At 46.6% G+C, this 21,141-nt stretch overlaps 1 protein-coding gene across 1 annotated transcript in view; it reads left to right on the top strand.

Moving 5' to 3' along the window:
• Window positions 1-18,073: 18,073 nt before the first annotated feature.
• Window positions 18,074-21,141, top strand: part of LOC142487112 (serpin B13-like) — a 170,498-nt gene continuing 167,430 nt past the window's right edge. Inside the window, exon 1 of the mRNA XM_075585835.1 lies at window positions 18,074-18,092. The gene's annotated coding sequence lies outside the window, so the exon portion shown is untranslated. The remainder of the gene's footprint in view (window positions 18,093-21,141) is intronic.

The raw sequence follows: 21,141 nt of genomic DNA, 5'->3' as shown, positions 1-21,141 counted from the left end.
TATGTTAATTATTTGATCACCGACATATACTTGTTCTCTATGTTTGCTCACAGCTGAAACCATTTTAATTAAGCCCTTGTTCGCGGGCTCTGTGTTTTAAAAGTTGGGCTTGCAGTCACTCTCCTCACTCCCAGACGAAGCGCTAGCATAGCGTGAAACGCGTAGAGGAGGAGGCTGTGCTGCAGCCTGCTGTTTCTCAAGTGTGTGTCTACCTCAATAAAGCTTCTTTTGTACACTCTTCAGAACTGACGTCAGATTTGCTGTTTGCTGTGGCACCGGATACTTTCTCTTCATTCCTACATACTAATACATATAACCAGTGGTTGACAAATCACCAAAAAATCTACTCGCCACACAAAAAAATCTACTCGCCACCTAGTACCAAACGTGTGCTGCTTGGGCCAATATTTACTCGCCCGGGGGTTAAATCCACTCGCCCGGGGCAAGCAAATGTATAGATTTGTCGAACACTGCATATAACCTACGCCTGACATTGGAATATGATATGGATCAAATCAATTTCCTGGACCTCACTATATCACGAGGCGAGGATAGACACGTGGGCACTACAATATACAGGAAACCAACTGCTACTAACAGCATACTCAGGTCAGATAGTCATCATCCTAGAACGCAAATGTTGGGCATGCCAACAGACCAATTTTTACATTTAAAAAGGAATTGCAGTGATACGAAGGAATATGAGAAACAAGCAATCATCATGAGAGCAAGATTTGTGGAGAGGGGCTACTCTAATAAAAGCATAACAAAAGCATTTAAAAGAGCAAAATATCTACCCCGACAGGAACTGCTCAAAGATAAAAAAAAAAAAACAAGACACAAATGGCAAAAAAATTGGGAGGTTCATTGGTACTTACAATAAACAGTAGGGACTGGTACAAAATATTTTAAGGAAACATTGGAATATCCTGCAATCTGACGAAGATCTGAACGAAGTGCTGCATCCTTATCCATCGGTAACGAGCAGAAGAAGCAGGAATCTCCGTGATATACTTGTACATAGTCACTTCAATCAGACACAAACACAAACATGGTTACCAATAAAACCACCAGGTTGCCATAGATGCCAATGCTGTAAAGCCTGCCAACATGTCAATTTCACTAAGCAATTCACCAATTGGGACAATACAAAGAACTTTACTATTAGGAAGTTCATCAGTTACATTTCAACTGGGGTTATCTATATGGGCATCTGCAATTGTGGAAAAAAATATGTAGGAAAGACTCGCAGACAGTTCTAGCAGCGAGTCTTGGAGCATATTGGATCTGTAAGAAACCATCTAGACACACCCGTTACAAAACATATAAATGAACAACACAATGGTAATATAAATATGTTACAATTTGTTGGAATTGACCAATTTTCCCCAGGCAGTCGTAGAGGGGACTGGGACAAGAAACTTCTAAAGAAGGAATCTAGGTGGATTTATATGCTGGGCACATTGTCACCTAGAGGCTCTATTGAAGGGTTTGTGTTTTCACCCTTTATTTAACAGCATTTATTCTCTCGTAAGCATCAGTCACCAATTCAGTATAATAAAGATTCTTACTGTACAAAATTTGAATACAAGGGACTAAGACCACATATAATGTACTATATGTCCCATTTAGGGCATATCTACTTACCTTATTTCATATTCCAAAATGATAGAGATCCTATGCCACTAAATACTTACCAACTCATATACAGGCATACCCCGGTTTAAGGACACTCACTTTAAGTACACTCGCGAGTAAGTACATATCGCTCAATAGGAAAACGGCAGCTCACGCATGCGCCTGTCAGCACGTGCTGAACAGCAATACTGGCTCCCTACCTGCACCGAAGCTGTGCGCAAGCGGGGAGACTATAGAGCCTGTTACAAATGTGTTATTTACATCAGTTATGCACGTATATAATGATTGCAGTACAGTACATGCATCGATAAGTGGGAAAAGGTAGTGCTTCACTTTAAGTACGTTTTCGCTTTACATACATGCTCCGGTCCCATTGCGTACGTTAATACGGGGTATGCCTGTACAGTATTTAAATTATTTCACTGGTGGAAAGAAAATGACATTCAAACATAAAATTGTTTGTAGCTTGAACTAAAATCTTAGCCTTCAATCATTCAACAAAGTACCCGTGTGACGTTAGCAACAAATTAACATAGTTGCAAAGAATCACTTATGTAACTCCTATTGTGGTTGCTAATATCATAAAAACCAAAACAATAACATTTTGTTAAACAGTATCAATGATACTGCCTGTGCTTATTATAACACGGACAAAATAGGGAGCGATGCCTGTCCCCATATGTAATTCTGCTGAAACATCACACTGATTAAGGAAAAGCATTGCACATTATGTAAGTATGAACAGGTATCTTAAGGGTTAACTTGTTAACAACGCATACTGGACGCGGCTTTAGAAGTCCCTAGGCATTGCCTGGGACTCCCTTCCCTCCGCCTTCAGAAAGCGTGACATCACGCAAAAGGTGCGCATCGGTGGCTACCTGCACACTCACGTGCATGCGCAGGGAACTCTACTTACGAGCGATTCTATGCGAATCAATCCACTAGCGCTTCCCTGTCACGGTTGTAGAAGACTCAGTCTATAGCTTCCTGGCGAGCTGAGCATTAGAAAAGGGGTGTTTTTAGAACACCACCAGAAGGGAGGAGAAGAGATATTAACCTATTCACCTTGTGGTTAGGTGGTTTTGAGTTAATATTACCATGACTGCTCTATTAACCTAAGTTGCTCTAGGAGAGAGCACAGTGTAAGTGTCAACACTTACTGTTTCTGTTAAGACTTGACTATTAATAGCCCCCAGGCAAGTCAAGCAACCAGTAGGGGTGTATATTTCCACCTCACAAGTGTACTCTATTGCAGTATTCGTACCATACTCCTATTACCACCTACCATAGGGAATTTGCACTTTATCCTGGATTAACACTTCCTATTCTTTGTATAAATATCACCTATTCCAGTTTTCAGGATATTTTTGTACCATATCCATTGTCCAGTCTCTGATATAAGAGTTATATGTGGCTATCTTGAATATACTAAATCTACTTACCTATACTTTGGTAAACTACCTATCACTACTATCTATTAAAGTCTAGTAGATAAGCACATATTAAACTTCATAGGACCTTTGGGATACATTTAAGTGTATGGTGATAGTCACTACCCTTAAGGATCTGAAGGAGCTGCAGTTGAACCAGCTCATATAGGGCATTGACCCAGAGTTACCTTGGAGGAACTGCATCAACAACAGAGTGGTTCACTTCTATCGCTGACCTTAGTGTGATTCACATTGGGAAGGGTTTTCTTTGTTAATATCCAGGACTCTTCCCTGCACTACATATCCTGGTATACAAGCTATATATAGGCTACGGGTATTCTGTTTCAATATCTCTATTATATCTACAATCAAATACCTTGTATGCACAGTATACTTAATATATATTACCATCCATGGGATATGAATCCACATTTAGGCAATAACTTTGGATTTGAATAAGGATGATCATGTTGGGAGATCTATATATTTCTAGTCCCGATATATATTAAAGGGACAATTCTTTTTCATTATTGGTCACTGTACCAGAGGTTGTTTAGTATTTATAAAAAAACAACAACACCATTGATTTACAAAATCCTAACATTCATCATTGAAATTTAAGGATTTAGCCAAGCGTCGTTGTCAAAACTACATATATATTTTAATGATTCATCTAATAAAGTTATTTTTAATTATGTCATAATACACTCACTCAGAGGAAAGAGTGACCACAACTGGGTTTACTTTTCTGTATATAGTGTAATGTAATGTGAACAGTCAGCACTCTTAGAATTACAAAATTACCATGACATAGTAATCAAACCATCCGACAAGGGGGGGAACATTGTTGTCCTTAACCGCAGCGACTATGTTGCTGAGAACCTGAGGTTACCCTCAGATAACTCCTGTTATAGGGTTCTCCCCTCTGACCCTACGGTTTTGTTTCGATCCAAACTAATTACCATCTTACAAAACCGTCTGGTATCTTGAATAAGCATGAATATGAATATATTCTAGGGGGGACAGCACGCATTGCTACCTTCTATAGGCTCCCCAAGGTTTATAAACAGAGACCTCCCCCGGGCAGACCAATCGTATCTGGCCTGGGGAATTTGACTGAAAAGGCGAGTATCTATATTGACAAAATCTTACGGCCTTTTGTCAAAAGTCTTCCTACGAAGGATGTATTACTGGGGCTAGAGTGTATTTCTACTGACCATCAGTGCCTACTTGTGGGCCTCGATGTTGAGGCCCTTTAAACAAGTATTCAGCATGATAGAGGAACTCATGCCATAGCCCATTTCTTACAGAGACGTGGAACCAACATACATTTACACAATGAATTTGTGGTCCAACTATTGGATTATGTCCTTACTAACAACTATTTCCACTTAGATGGCCGCATCTACCACCAGACCCAGGGTACAGCTATGGTCACAACTTGTGCCAATCTCTACCTGGGCTGGTGGGAGGAGACGGTCATCTTCAGTGAGGACATGGTGGAATATACTCAATGCATTGACCTCAGGTGCCGCTACATAGATTACATATTCATCATGTGCAGTGGTACCAGAGAGTCTGTTCTGCAGTTTCTTGGTGTTCTTAACACAAATGATTTCAATCTCCAACTGACCAGTGACATCCAGACAGAGAAACTTAATTTCTTGGATATTACAATTTTTAAAGATAAGGATGGCAACCTGGGTACTACTATGTACCGCAAGGAAACGGCCATGAACAGTCTTCTTCTAGCTGACACACACCATCCTCCTCACTTGGTCAAATATATACCTGTAGGACAGTTCCTGCGCATTAGGCGGAACTGCTCCAGTGACCAAGACTTTGAGGAACAGTCTAGATTAATGACTTCCCGTTTCCAGCAGAGAGGCTACAGTAAAACCTGTATTAGAAAAGCATATGCGAGAGCTAAACAGTCCAAACGCACTGATCTCTTGCACAGTAATCGTTCTAAGAAAACTGAACAAAAGCTGATAAGGTTTGTGGGAACCTATAACATGAAATGGACTAGTGTTAGCAACTCTTGAAACGTCACTGGCACCAGCTCTTGGAAGATGATGATCTTCGGCCGGTATTGAAACCCAATCCTGCACTGGTTAACAGCAGAGCGCCCAACCTGAAAGACCGCCTGGTACGTAGTCATCGAGCCAGTACATAGTCATCGAGCCAGTGCAGTCAATAGGACATGGGTCCCACAACGTCCTACAGGCATGTATAAGTGTGGGACATGTAGGGCTTGCAAATTCATCATTCCCTCAAAGACATTTTCAAATTGGAATGGCTCTTGCCAATTCAATATGAAACATTTTACTAACTGCAAAAGCAAAGAGGTGATTTATTTGGCTAAATGTTGCTGCGCAAAGAAATATGAGAGAAAGACACGTCGGGAATTTAGACGTCAGATTCTCTAGCATATTGGGACCATACAGAATCATCTTGTGAGCCGTTAGCCTGCCACGTCAATGAGGCACGTGGTGGTGATATGAGTGGACTCCTCTTTTGCGCCATTGATCGCGTTATTATGGGACCTAGAAGGGGAGACTGGGACGTTATTGTTGCAGAGGGAGAGCAGATGGATTTATGATCTCCATACCTTGTCCCCTTATCGTTTGAATGAGGGTTTTCTGTTTACCTCTTTTCTCTAGATAAACATTAATACACCACCATTAATTACACACAGTGACTCTGTACCACCTTTAGTTTTTATTTGACTTTGTTTGACTTTATTTGGTTTTATTTCAAAGTATCATTTACCATCTGGTGTGGTTTACACACCACTGCCAACCATTACTACTCACCACCACATTGCCCTTTTCAGCCCTCCTGGCCTTATATAGGCTTTTTATATATGCTGTATATTTGTTTTGTCAGGCTTTCTGAGACTCCACTCCATTAGCCTCATACTGCGAATGTGTCACTCCTGTAGACACAGCCGCAGCATTAGTTGTTCGGATCATCCAGGCTCCACCCCCTATTCTCTCCTCCCACACTGCGGATCCGTGTAAATAGAGGACTCTGCTAGGTGGGAGTAAGGCTGCGGTCCCAGGAACTGCCTGTGCGCACGGCGCGGTGTGTGCTGTACGTGTAAGCACCGCCCCTCAATGGGGCTGGGCCCAGTTGACACCGTCACGCTGAAGGTGCAGCCGCGCCGCAAGGTTTTTTACAACTCAATCAAATTGAGTTCAAACTTGCGACGGAGGCGTGGCCACGCCCCCACCGGCGGTTCACCCAATGAGGGCGAACCAGCCGCGTGATGTAATGGCCACGCCCCCGCAAATCCCCGACCACGCCCCCTCATCGCAAGCTTCCCTCTCTCCTGGAGACCGCGGATCGCGGTTAGCACTGTGCACGCGCCGCCCCCCCCGCCGGGCGCGCGTGTCACAGAACGCACTGGGGACTCAGCCTAACTTACCCTCTCAGAAAGAAGCCTAAGCAAAACAAGCGTCAGAGGGAAGCGTCATTACGTCACACGTTGAGCGACATGCTGCAGAGCCAGACGGAGGTCTCTACACAGCCTGACGGAGCTGTGTGAAAATAGCAACACAGCCCGAATGGATCGCTCACCCGCAGGGATAGGACAGATAAATGTTCAGGGTCCTCTTTCCCTCTGTATCCCTACTCCCCCCCCCCCTTCCCCCTTCGTGTGTAGGGGTATGTTTTCGACGGATAGGGAGTGCGGGTGAGAGTGATCCTCCTATTAGGTAGTGTCTAATTTTGGTTCACCACAGCAGAGCTAGCACAGTCAGTATGTAGGGACCTGTACTTTCTGTCCCATTCCCTGTGCGTAGGGTTAATAAAGGGTTAGTTTCAGTGGTAATTTCTCCATGACACCCCAGCCTGCCCTCCCCCCCTGCTTTTAGACACAGGCGCCAGTGTGACTATCCTTCAGAGATATCGTTGTGTATTAACCCACCAGCTTCTATACTGCTGGCCACACACATCTCTTTAGGACAGTAGCACACTTGCTATTATTTAGTGGTTGCTTCAACATCCCTTAGAGACATCACTGGATTTTACCCACCAGCACTAATTGCTGGTTACACACATTTAATAATAATAATAATAATAATATTAATATTAATAATATTAATAATAATAATAATTTATCAGGATATTGGCAAATCTGCTATTATTAATAGCTATTTTAGAGGTTCTCACTTTCTCTTTTTGTGCGGTTCACCTTATTTTAATGTATACCAATAAATGGATGTTTTAATTGATCAATTATGCATTACTGTGAGAACCTGTTCAATTACATAAGTATCTATGTGCCGATATATCAGTAAAGTTACTATCCCACATACAGACAGTCAGTGCGCGCTAGTGGACCTTTATCTGTTGGTAATGTCTTTGCTAATAACAGTGTTCTCTTTCCTTGCTTCAATGTAATGTGTATTTTATTTTATTGTTGTAATGTGTATGTTGTATACTTTGGAATGGACAAAAGCACTATTAGCCCGATTTGGATAATACAACTATTGTCCATTGCTATATGGGCATGTTTTGTTGGGGGTAGAGAGCATGGGTAAAGGTGGTGGTTGCCCCCGGGGTGGGTAGTTAGGCCTCCTATAGGGGTAGAGGGGGGGGTGGTTAACCCATTCATTATCTTAGCAGTTAGAAACTAAGGTAATGAAGGGGGTAAGTAATGTACCATTGGTTGGCAATGTGACAATCTAGGCCCACACTCTGGGGGCCTATGTATCCACAGTGCCGATCAATGGGTTTATGATTTAACATTTATTTTAAATGTATGTGTAATGTTTAATTGTGTTTTTTTTACTTTTTATTTTTCTATACTGTATTGAAGTAAGGGGTCTCTGGTGGTGAAGTCCATTCATTTAAATTCCGTTTAAAGCTGCTTTCGGAGATACATACCACCGTAGGGGCTGCTGGTAGCTACTCCGGCTGGGCCCAAGTGGCACGGGAGCTTTAAACCCCAGCTCCTGGCACCCCGTATGGAGGTCTATATGTCCAGAATCAGGTGTCCCCGGAGTTTAAATTAATGGGGAACACCCTTCCAGAGTCCCCCTGCTTCAATAATGTATAGAAAAATTACAATGATAGACCATTGGATTGCTGTAACAGCTGCTCAGGGAGAAACACAGAGTGACTGCTTGTCCCTGGGACTACTATGCACAGCTTTTACAGACTGGTGGCTGGCTCAGTAGGATTAACACTGTGGTGGTTCAATTCAGAAGCAGGGACCCCCGCTGAGTTAATCCTCCCGTGCACCTTACTGCTTTCTTGGCTGCGTTCCGGCTCTTGCAAACTTTCGAGTTCACGGAGGCAATAAGTCTTGCAACATCTGTACTGTACATCAAATATACAAGTAAGTACAAGCAAATGGTATCCTTGCCCTGAGAGAATACAATGACAAGCCCTTTAAAAGAATGTACCTTGATCAAACACTATTGCAGCAAATTAGTAAGAATTACAAAGCCCGGTTAAAATGTATTGCGACTTCATGGAACTCCTTCAAAGTTCATTGTAAATTTGGGATTCGCAGTCCATTTATGTTATACTGTATGTAAAAAAATACTATAAATGTGGTAGGTCTTATATTTCTATAGGCAGCTTTCTATATTATATATAATGTCTAAGAATCAATAAAAAAATAATGATTAAATAGGAAATATGACAAAACAGTTTGTGTCTTGAACAGTAAAATATCCCTTTTACCGATGTAAAAAAACAAACAGTAATAACAACCCCCAAGAAATAAAAACAGGAAAAAAGCAAAAAATAGTGAAATATGTTTTGATGAATGAGAAAAAAATGGAAATGGTGAGATATGCACTTACTTCTAAGTGTTGTCTTTTTAACTTTAATTAAATACTTATTCAGGGTCTGGATAAGAGTGACATCACCTTTGAGTATGAAAGGCTTGGATTTGGGTTAACCTCAGGGAAAATAACGTCTGTGAAATATTTTGATAACAGTCGGTTACGAGCCCTGAACTAACGCAGTTCCTTTGATCTTGTCCTAAGTTTTCCCTAATAATGGTACTAGTGCTGCAAGCAGCTCAAGGGCTCATTTAAAGTAAATATGAAAACAAATGACACTGTTCTAAGTAATGTTTGACACTAAATACATGAAACAGTAACAACGAAATATCCTTTTATAATCCATTTGCACATTTTTTTTTTGTAAAGTACCACTTTGTGCATATCACAGACAGATCTGCAGACCCGTCCCTCCCTAGGGTATGTGCTATCCTTAGGCAAGCACTATTAAAGTCGTCGTCCCCCCAAAAAGTCCAAACACTCTCCAGAAAAATTATCTCCCCAAAACAAAGTGTTCCTCCCCTTGGGTAGGTAGCAGGGAGTCTACGGAGCTGACCCCCAATAATTTTGGCTCTGGGGACTTCCTGATTCCTGAGATACATACCTCCATAAGGGTTGCAGGTACAGTACTGTATGTCATGCTCAGGTACCGGTCACGTGGGCAAATAGGAAGCTGCAACGCAAGGGAAGATGTCACGTCTTCCTATTTGCCTATTTAGACTTTTAGATATGCATACAATATATTATTTAATAACATCCTCTCTCTCTCACCCCATCCTCCTCCTCTATCTCTCTTCACTCCCATCCTCCTCTCTCACCCCATCCTCCTCCTCTCTCTCTCTCTCTCTCTCTCTCTCTCTCTCTCTCTCTCTCTCTCTCTCTCTTTCTCATATGCCCATCCTCCTCTCACATCCATCCTCCTCCTCCTCTCTCAGCCCCATCCTCCTCTCTCTCTCACACCCATCCTCCTCCTCCTTCTCAACCCCATCCTCCTCCTCCCTCACCCATCCTCCTCTCTCCCACCCACCACCTCACTCTCTCACTCCCACCACCTCTCTCTCTCCCTCCCACCACCTCTCTCTCCCTCCCACCACCTCTCTCTCTCTCTCTCTCTCTCTCTCTCTCTCTCTCTCTCTCTCTCTCTCTCTCTCTCTCTCTCTCTCTCTCTCTCTCTCTCTCTCTCTCTCTCTCTCTCTCTCTCTCTCTCTCTCTCTCTCTCTCTCTCTCTCTCTCTCCCTTCCACCACCTCTCTCCCTCCCACCACCTCTCTCTCCCCCTCCCACCACCTCTCTATCTCCCTCCCACCACCTCTCTCTCTCTCCCACCCACCAAGTCTCTCCCTCCCACCACCTCTCTCTCCCTCCCACCACCTCTCTCCCTCCCACCACCTCTCTCTCCCCCTCCCACCACCTCTCTATCTCCCTCCCACAACCTCTTTCTCTCTCCCTCCCACCACCTCTTTCTCTATCCCTCCCACCACCTCTTTCTCTCTCCCTCCCACCACCTATTTGTCTCTCCCCCCACCACCTCTTTCTCTCTTTCAGAATATGTAGCTAATTTTTCAGCATGTCTCCTGAAGCAATATTTTGTCTAATTATTAATTGTAAAAGTGTATCTCATTTAGCTGAGCCTTTGGGGAGACTATTTACAAAGCAGCAATAGCTGTTAGTGGTATGTCACTGATATTTACCATCAATTGTCCAATACACATCAATGAACTTTAACTTTGAATCAAATGTTATTGTCCAAAGACTCTATGTTTTATTGTTTTTGATCATTGGATACAGATATCTCTGTGTGATCTATCAACTTTTCATAAAAAATTCCCTTTGTCTCCTCAACATCTGTCAGGGTACATTGAAATTAACTTTATACTGTGGCCCATATTATCTAAATAGTGCTACACTTCCGCATGCCTTAACTCACATACAAACAAATGGCAGTTAAGATGTGCTAAAGCTTAGCACTCTTTAGTGAATATGGGCCTGTGTATGAATATAAGATTATCTGCTTTATGCTCCTGACATAAATTTAGTCTTGAAATAATGTATTTCCTGTCTCATCCCACTAATCTAGAGTCTAGAACATTACATCTTTGTAAATGACCATAGCCACTCTAACAACATGGAACTTTTTACTGTATAACACATATTACCTCCCCACCCTCCCCCCCCCAATCGCAGATACAGTAGAGTGCATGTGAGGGAGAACCTATACTGTATGTATGTTACCAGGTGTGTGGTGCTTTTACCTGTCAGGAGGCCTGAACATCTGCCAGTGAGTGCCTGGGGTGTATCCTCTGGAACGATCTTATTAATACAGCGCCTCTACCTGTGTAGGATTCTAAGGGTAGAATGACCCCTAATGTTATGGAACAAGAACCACATTTCTGACTCACCCCCCTCTCTCCTTTGCAGCTTCTGCCTGCCAGATCTTATTCCCAGCTGCATGGAGTCTGCAGACACATACTGTGCCTGTGTGGCTTGCAACAATGTTGCATTCCTTGCCTCCGAGCATGGAATCAGTGAGCTGCTACTGCAGTTTCTGAGATCCTCACCAGAATGGGCTAGTCTGCCCCCCTCCTGTTTGTTCAGACATGGTCTGCCCCTAGACTATTCCTTTACCCACACTGCACCTCACTTCCTTTTCCACCCTGGAGACAGTGAGTAAAGAACCCCTTCTCTGTTTATCCCCCTTGGTGAGGCCATCTCTTTTTACTGGTTCCTAACTAATAATCACCACTACACACCATCCACAAGTATCTGTATCCTGCTGCCTTTTCCCAATAAAGTGGAGGAAATATTACAGGACTTGGAGTGATTTAAAAGGGAACTGTGTTAATGCTATCGGGAGCCATTCATACCAAACGTGACCCTGGCTTCAGAAAAGTAAAAAGAGGACCATGTGCCTTGGGAATACACACAGAGGAGCTGCTACCCACAGCCTTTATGCTAAAGAAACATGCAAGCAGCTTACATAGCAAATAAACAGCAGTCTCTCACCACACTGCACAAGCACGTTGCTACACAGAGCCACCAGCCTCTACACAGCAAACAACCACAGCTTTATGCAAAGACAGTGAGCAGCCTTACTTTGCTAATAGTACACAGCCTGCAGACTGAAAAACAGCAAGTAGCTCAAACTGCACAGCAGCCTGCAGCCTTAACAGACAACCAGTAGCTCAAACTGCACAGCAGCCTGCAGCCTTAACAGACAACCAGTAGCTCAAACTGCACAGCAGCCTTGCAACAAACAGTGCTTCTCTCACAATACCTAACTGCCTTTTTCTCTGTCTGAGTCCACCCGCTGCTCAGCCTCACAGTGAGGAGCCACCTTCCGACCTACCCCTGCGCACGTCCCCACGGCCAGCGCCATCAAGGGCCACGCCACCGGACACCCGCCAGGACAAGGGCCACGCCACCTGACACCTGTGAGTACAGCTACCCCCACGCTGCACGCTGCAGGACACCGTTCGGCATCATCTGAGACAGACGCCCATCGCTGACAAGGTAAAAAGACCGCACGCCACACGCACTGGCAAAAGGCCTACACACACCTACAGCATGGCAGAACTCAGAGCCTCACCAGACATCATGCAGGAGAGCGATCACTCAGACACAGAGACCGCCGCGCAACTGCAACAGGCGCAGGCAGGCACAAGGCCCAAACGGGCAGTCGCACTGACACAAAAGGCCCGCGAAAAATACGAAACTGACGTTGAAGCGCACCGCGCTAAATTAGAGAAGGCCTGGGAGGACACTGATCGTGAGATAAGTAATGTCGCAGTGCTAGCGATCAACAAACCCAGATTAAGCAAGCTATCACTCAGATTAGTCAAGCCATAGACGTTACGTAACGCTGTCACAGGCATATTTCACCTATCTGACAAGAACTAACACAGAAGACAGCACGCGGGAACGCGATCTGCAAAAGGCGATTGACCTGGAGTGCGATGGCGTCGTGCAGACCGCCATCGCAGACGCCCAAAGCGAGAGAAAAGAGCTCCTCCTGGAGACCGCATCGCAGCGCTCAAGCACATCCAGACACTCATCCAGGTCAGCAAGATCAGCACAATCCAACGCTTCCAGCGCAAGCACAAATGCTACCAAGGCGCGAGCCGCCGCAGAGGCCGCACGTGCCAGGGCCGAATATAGTCGCAGAGATGCAGCCGTAAGGACAGAAAGAGCGCGCAAAGAAGAGGAGGAGCAGAATGCTGCCAATGCCGCCACGGCTGCCACCACCGCCGCTGCCAACGCCGCCGCCGCTGCTACCGCCGCCGCTGCAAATGCCGCCGCTGTGCGTAAAAAGGCCGAATTGGACGCGGATCTAGAGGCACTTAATCAAGAGAAGGAAGCCGCCGCCGCCATAGCCCAAGCTGAAGTCCTAGAAGCAGCCGCGCGACAGGATGGCGGGGAGCAACCGTACAGACGGATTGCCTCAGAGGATCCAGTCCAACGCACTGAAGACTACGTCAGGAGCCTCTTCAGTGTGAACACCAGCGCACCATCTCAACACGGATGGAGCGACTCCACAGATACCGAAGACCTGATAGGCCCACGAGGAGAAGATGCCGTTCCTGCAATGGCACATGCTGCCTGGGATAGCCACAGCCACAAGAGTGATCCACACGTCAGCGCGCACACGGATGCACCACAACAGGCTCGCAATCCAGGTACACCCACGCGGGAGAAAACAGCCCCCCACACTAGCCAGCAGCCATCACGCGTCCACGCCAAGGAAGAGGTGACCGCACAGACCCTCCCAGCAACTACCTCAGAACGGGACAAACTCGCCGATGTCTCAGGTCTTACAGACATAGCCAAGTACATGATCCGGCGCGACTTGGTGCACGCAGTACTCATCAGCTTCGACGACCGCCCTGAGAACTACCGGACGTGGAAGTTCACGTTCAAAGATGCAATCGACAGCTTGGACTTCTCAGCAAGGGAAGAGCTCAACCTGTTAGTCAAGTTCCTGGGGAACGTATCCAGGGAGCAAGCGCAGAGACTTCGGGCGGCAAATGCGCACCAACCCCAAGTAGGTCTTGACCTACTGCACCGACACACTTTATTCGAGCAAATACCTGGTATGTACCTGGCAGATACCTGGAATGCGCCGCTCCTCACCTCTGACAAGCCCCGTTGCATTTGCCTTCCCAGCCTGGGTTCATGCCTGGCTGATGGGCGGCTGATTTGTTAAATGATAATGATTAGGATTTAATAGGCTGCAATGCTTCGCGTGTCTACCAGATGGCATAAATTCATGAATTGTAATGCAGTATATATATATACTGTGCAGTATTGCAGCCAGGGGGAATAAAATGCTTCAATCCCTGCCTAGAAAATAACCCAATATACTCGGGCAGAAAACAGTCACAAACCTCAATACACCCGGGTATACCCGAATTCGTGGGACTAGCCGAGCTCGAATAAAGTGTGTCGCCAGTGTAGTGTGGGAAAGGCTAGAAGAGTCCTATGGCAGCCCCGAAGCAGTCGAGGATTCACTCCTCAAAAGAATCGAGAGCTTCCCCAAGATCACAACTAAATACTACTCGAAGTTACGAGATCTTGTAGACCAGCTACAAGAACTGGAGTTCGCAAGGAAAGACCATTCCTTAATAGGTCTCAACGCCCTAGATTCAGCTCGTGGAGTGAGACCCATCCTGGAGAAGCTACCCTACAACCTCCAAGAAAAATGGATCTCACAAGGCTCCAAATACAAAAAGGAGAAGCAAGTCGCCTTCCCCCCATTCTCATTCTTCGTGAGCTTCATCCGCGAAGCGGCAAGGACAAGGAACGATCCCAGTTTCATCTTAGGTGCGCAAACCACATACAGTGCAAGCAGCCCGAAGAACGAGAGACCAGCGACGAGATATGGTAACCCCCAAACACCCATCTCGGCCCGCAGGACGAACGTGCCTCCCACGACCCAAACTACTCCCGATCAGTCGGTCGCCGGAGACAAGGAACCAAGGGACCCAAACAGGGAATGTCCCATACACAAGAAGCCACACCCACTCAACAAGTGCTTTGGGTTCAGGATGAAGTCCCTAGAGGAACGCAAGAGGTTACTTGGAGAATTCGGAGTTTGCATCAAGTGCTGCGGTTCCACGACTCACCTAGCCAGGGACTGTAAGGAAGAGATCAAATGCACAGTGTGCGAAAGTGACAAGCACGTTACAGCGTTACACCCAGAGGCGATGACACTCCACCAACTCAAGAACCCATCCTCCGTAGCGGAGCATGGCGGGGAGAAAGAAGAAGGAGAGTCAACATCCGTCACATCTCAGCGCACTGAGGTATGCGGAAAAGAAGGTGACAAAATGTCCTGCTCCAAAATATGCCTTGTCGCAGTGCACCCCCAGGGACAACCTGAGAAGGCTATTTGGATGTACGCAATCCTCGACGACCAGAGCAACCGATCACTGGTCAGGTCAGAGTTCTTCGACATGTTTAACATACAAGATGGTGCCTCTCCCTACACTCTCAGAACGTGTGCAGGGCGAATGGAGACCACAGGGAGAAGAGTGAATGGCTACCCCATATGCTCAATAGACGGCAAAGTGAACATGCCCCTTCCCACACTCATCGAGTGCAACCACATGGCCACAAACAGGGACGAGATTCCCACACCAGACGTGGCACTCCATTACCCCCACCTCAAAGGAATAGCCAACCACATCCGGCCGGTGGAACAAGGCGCCAAGATCCTGCTGCTGCTCGGTAGGGACATCATGAGGGTACATAAAGTCCGTAAACAGCATAACGGACCCCACAACGCGCCATACGCCCAAAGACTCGACCTAGGATGGGTGATAGTGGTCAACTCGTGCACTAACAAAGAGCACGGGCAAGACTACGTTGATGCCCGCAGAACGGAGGTGACAGAATGTGGACACACATCTCTCTCTGAACCATGTCTTGGCCATCTCCAAGTGACCGAAGGGCCAAGTGAAGAGAAAAGGCAAGGTCATACCCCTGAGACCATCAAAGACATCCTCACGCCGATGGGATGCGACAATGGCTTAGGATGCTCAGCAGTCCAGACAGCCAAGGATGATGAGTCGATTCCACTGAAGGAAGAGAGTAACCTCCCAAAGGTGACCGACAAAGGGATCGTCCCAAAAACAACAAACAATCAGACAATACTCCCGCGAGCAAGGGCACAATTAAGACGTACAGTTGTTCCTCTCCACAGAGTATCAAGCAACAGAGCAACCAATTGCCACGGCTGGCATAGCCGCAAAAGATTGCGCCCCACAGGCGAAGCCACAGTGTCAAAAGGACTGTTCGTTCAAACACGTAAGAGGGGACAGTTGCAGAGACATTTCCCAAAAGGATTTCAAGGACAAAAGAGACTGTTCTTCGTCATGTCCAGGGAGAAAACAACCTCCCGATGGCAGTCAACAAAGAAACATAAAAGCGTTTCACCAAACTACGCGGAGATGTTCTCGTGCAAGAGAAATGTACCGATGAACTACGGTGCACAGCGTTCCAGACAACAAGGAACGATGACAAGCAAACACCATCAAGGGAAGATAGAGGATTCCCGAAGTTAACAGTCAAGGAGCTCTCTAAAGACGGACTAAGCAGTCGGGTGACTCCGCTACCATTCCGTTCACCAAGGAGGCGCTTCCCAAACAATGGAGAACATGCCATCTCTAGGTTCACCTCGCACCTCTGCGGCCTACAAAGGGAACCAGAGACCAAAAACAACTTTGTGGTCTTCATCCAGAAGATATTCTTTACCGGCCACGCAAAGCCAGCACCTCTAATGGAGGAAGGCGAAGAATGTCGGTACCTCCAATCACCTGGGGCCTACCACCCTCAGGAACCCGATCAAATCCGGGTAATGTTCAACCCCAGCGCTCAGCTTCAGGGAGTCTCCCTGAACGACGCCCCCTTTACTGGACTACATTCGACAACCAGTCTTCCAGGGACAGTAATCCGCTTCCGCGAGGAACCAAAAGCCATTTCCTCCCGCCAAACGCCAGGTAATAGAATGACAAACCACCATGACTGGCACATCCACGAGGTGATGCACTCTGTAGAGAAAACTACAGAGTCAAAGGGACTGTTCTCTCACAAAGTTGAAAGGAAACAGTGCCAGAGACTTTCACAGAAAGACATTGTGGTGAAACCAGCAAACCTGGAGCGGTTCATCCACCCAACATCTCTTGCTAAAAGACTTTGTCAAGGGATTTCCACGCCAGTGGTACCGGCCGGTATCACCTCATTATGTGGACATGGACTTTGCATTATTGTGATGTTATTTTTGTTATGCATTGCACATATGTTCCACATAGTCTGTTATATAGTGGTATCTACAGATACCAGACGGGGAGTGTTATGGAACAAGAACCACATTTCTGACTCACCCCCCTCTCTCCTTTGCAGCTTCTGCCTGCCAGATCTTATTCCCAGCTGCATGGAGTCTGCAGACACATACTGTGCCTGTGTGGCTTGCAACAATGTTGCATTCCTTGCCTCCGAGCATGGAATCAGTGAGCTGCTACTGCAGTTTCTGAGATCCTCACCAGAATGGGCTAGTCTGCCCCCCCTCCTGTTTGTTCAGACATGGTCTGCCCCTAGACTATTCCTTTACCCACACTGCACCTCACTTCCTTTTCCACCCTGGAGACAGTGAGTAAAGAACCCCTTCTCTGTTTATCCCCCTTGGTGAGGCCATCTCTTTTTACCAGTTCCTAACTAATAATCACCACTACACACCATCCACAAGTATCTGTATCCTGCTGCCTTTTCCCAATAAAGTGGAGGAAATATTACAGGACATGGAGTGATTTAAAAGGGAACTGTGTTAATGCTATCGGGAGCAAAAACGTGACCCTGGCTTCAGAAAACCTAATGTGAAGCAAATAGGAGTAAGCACTGCAAGAAAAAAATCGGGACTGGAGGCGGGTTAAAATGCAATAGAATTTAATCAGGCATGATGCCTAAAGATATACACCAAACAGCACGCTCCTCTAACGCCTTTCGTGACAAAGTGCCTTCGGCACAAAACGCGTCAGAGGAGCATGCTGTTTGGTGTAGATCTTTAGGCATCATGCCTGATTAAATTCTATTGCATTTTAACCCACCTCCAGTCCTGATTTTTTCTTGCAGTGCTTACTCCTATTTGCTTCACATTCTCTACATATTGTGGAAGCGATGCACACCCTTTGGAACAGATTCTATCAAGACTTATCAGCAACTCATCAAGACCAGTGAGTACATTCCCCTTACTCATCATTGCTGGGATGTGGCCAGTGTGTGACAGGACATTGTGCAGTTGCAGGAGGATTACATGGGAGGAGGGTAAGGGATTACGGTTTATCAAGGGTGCTTCATATTAGCATGTATCTCTTTCCCCTGTTCCCCCCTCCTCTTTCCCCTATTTATGCTACCACCTGATTGGATACATCACTTTTATAGTGCACGATACAGCTGCTCATGGAATACTATATTACACTGGCGACACGTTTTATTCTGTGTTGGCTAGTTCCGCAAGCCGGGAGATGTCCCGGCTTGCTAGCCAAATCCCCTTGGCGTGCCGCGCGTCACCGATGCGTGTTCACGCTTCATCGGGTGCCTGCGCCCCATGCACGCGTGCCCAGGGCTCCCCGATGGAGCGCTGGTGTCCCGCGATGTGGGGGATGGCGGTGGGGGGTTCCGGGGGACCCGGCGGACCCAGAGAGGGGAGGGGGAAGCCCCGATCGGAGGACCGCTCCTCCGAGGCTTCGGCGCGCACACGGGACACCCCGGCGCGCCCGGTTACTGTCGCGGCCGAGACCAGGCAAAGGTAAGAATAAACTCGGCCGCGACAGTATCTGTTCCATCCTTCACTGATTACTTATTATTTCCACACATGATCACATTATACGGAGGAGTGTTAGTAGCACCCCGGGGTATCTCATCCCCATCTGCCTGTAGAATGACCCCTAACACAGGACCCACATATATAAACCACATACACCAAAGGTATATATAAAACAGGTTTACTATATATGCAAAAGAACACAAACATATCACATCACAATATGACATCAACAGCAACCTTCAGTGTCACCCTGTAACACTGCTCCTCATGGGTGATAACCCAATACTGTATTCCCACAGTCCTTGTACCCAAAAGTCTAAGGAGTCCCACAACCCCACCCACGTGTGGAACAGCACTGCCCACTAAGATGAGGTGTATAGGTTGTGCACTTGGTGATTTGGATGATACCTTCCCGGTGCTCCTGCACCCGGTACTGCAGAACTGAAGAGGACCCGTCCAGCGCCGAAGCCTCAGCGATGGCGTCCTCCTCCTGGTAGATGGTCTCCTTCTGAGCGAGCTCAGCGCTCAGATAGTCTCTTTCTCTGCTACTGCAGAGAATGATTCCCTGCACACTGACCCATCTTGTCTGAGCACGCTGCACTGCAGCTGTGTCCCTGAATAAGCTGACTGCTAAAAGGGCAAAGTCCTTAACTACAGGGGCCTTCCCTAGTGCAGATACAAACAGAAGGGGAGTTGGGCCGTGCTGGGGCCTAGGGGGAAACCTGGCCTAGTGTAGGAGCACTGCTCCCTACACACACTGCTTCTCCCTACCTTATCCCAGCACAAACTCACTTGCATGGTCTGTGCACAACAATGTATCTTTCTCCAGCAGGAGAATCTTACAAGCCCTATTGGCTGCTGTGGTATCACCTGAGCCCCTGGAGCTGCTGTTTGGAGTTGTAGTTCCCCATGGGCCTCTTTAGCATTGGGACCGCGTGTGCGAATTATAATGTCCGCTGCCGCTGCTAACTGCGCATGTGCGTACTGTGGGATGTCCTTGACTGTGGAGCGCCTCTTCTGTCACTTCTCACTCCCTGTAATGGCCAACGCGTCGCGTCTGCGCGAGCCTAATGCCAAACGCAAGATGGCTGCTGTGTCACTTCTGTGCATGCGCAAGCCTCCGCGCATGCATGGACATAACAAAGATGGCGGCACCCTTCCTCCGACACCACTGGAGGCCCCCGCAGCTGCCTTCTCACCTACGGAGGTAAGGGGGAAAGGATCGGGGACCCGGGAAGCCAGAGGGGACCTGGATACATGTACATCAGCTGGTAGAAACAAAAATAATTTCCTCCAACATTTTGACTTGGAAACAAGTTTGGTAAACATTGCTGTCATGTTTTTTGCAAAACAAGTGATATTTATGAAGCCAAGTCCTCTTGCACTACTGATTCTCTGGCTCCTCTAACACTGTAAGTCCCAGTATAGTGTGGGCAGAGTTGGGAGTAAATCCTGCCGGGTCTGTTATATTGTTCTGTGTGTATTATCAATAAAGTTCAGGAATAGCCTGTTATTGTATGGGGGGGGGGGGGGGGTCTATGACAGTAGGTAGGCCGGCTTACAAGCCACTCCCCAAGGAAGTAGTTTTTTTCCCCCCTCTATAAGGTTAGAGTAATGGTTTAAGGGGGGAGTTCTGGTCTGCCCTCCATGCTATGAGGACGAAGCAGAGAGCCTCTCCCAAGAAGGAGTAGGCGGAGGCCGGGCCCTGTTAGGGGGTAAGGTCTGCTGAAGAGGGTTATTCAAAGCCTCAAGCCTGGGTACTTCCTTCAGGGACTGTAACCTATGTTATCCTGCTGTGTACCAAATAAACCCCAGTTATACCAACTCTGGTGTGCTAATTGAAATATGACTACCCAAAGACTAAGTTCCCCTGAGGTCCATCCTCGCCGCACCAGTATCCTCTTGGGCTGTAGGCGCTGTCACTGACCATGAACCATCGGTATAACCTGTCCTGATGCACTCTCTATACCATCGAGGAGATCTCCGACCCCCAGTTCCACCTCACAGGTACGCACCAGCACCAGAATGCACTGGTAACGACGCAATCTCACTTAGGATGGGGGAAAAGGAGCTACATTTGCAAATCCCAAAACTTAATATGCTTATCTATAGCATCTTGGTGTAGTCCATTTTCTATTACAATATGAAAAGCATTGGTCCTTGTTTGCTCAAATATTATAACAAATCTTTTTAATACATTACTTAATTAGATACATTATTTTGATGAAACAAAAGCCAGTTGTGTTGCTCTAATAAAGACATACTGGCCGGACGTCCTGAAGCCAACATCATGCCACATCTGACTGTAACTGCATGTCTATGGCATTTACCTCATGATCCGGTTGATGTCCCACAACGCGGCTTCAGGATTACCAACCACTGACCAATATTACCAAGTGATGCTACTCCATAAGGCACCTAATAGCCCTAAGTCACGTTATGATCCATTCAAGTGA

This window comes from Ascaphus truei, chromosome 2 (genome assembly GCF_040206685.1).
Source record: "Ascaphus truei isolate aAscTru1 chromosome 2, aAscTru1.hap1, whole genome shotgun sequence".
Taxonomy (NCBI): domain Eukaryota; kingdom Metazoa; phylum Chordata; class Amphibia; order Anura; family Ascaphidae; genus Ascaphus; species Ascaphus truei.
The sequence above is the reverse complement of the archived record's forward strand: the minus strand, read 5'-3'. Positions and strand labels throughout refer to the sequence as shown.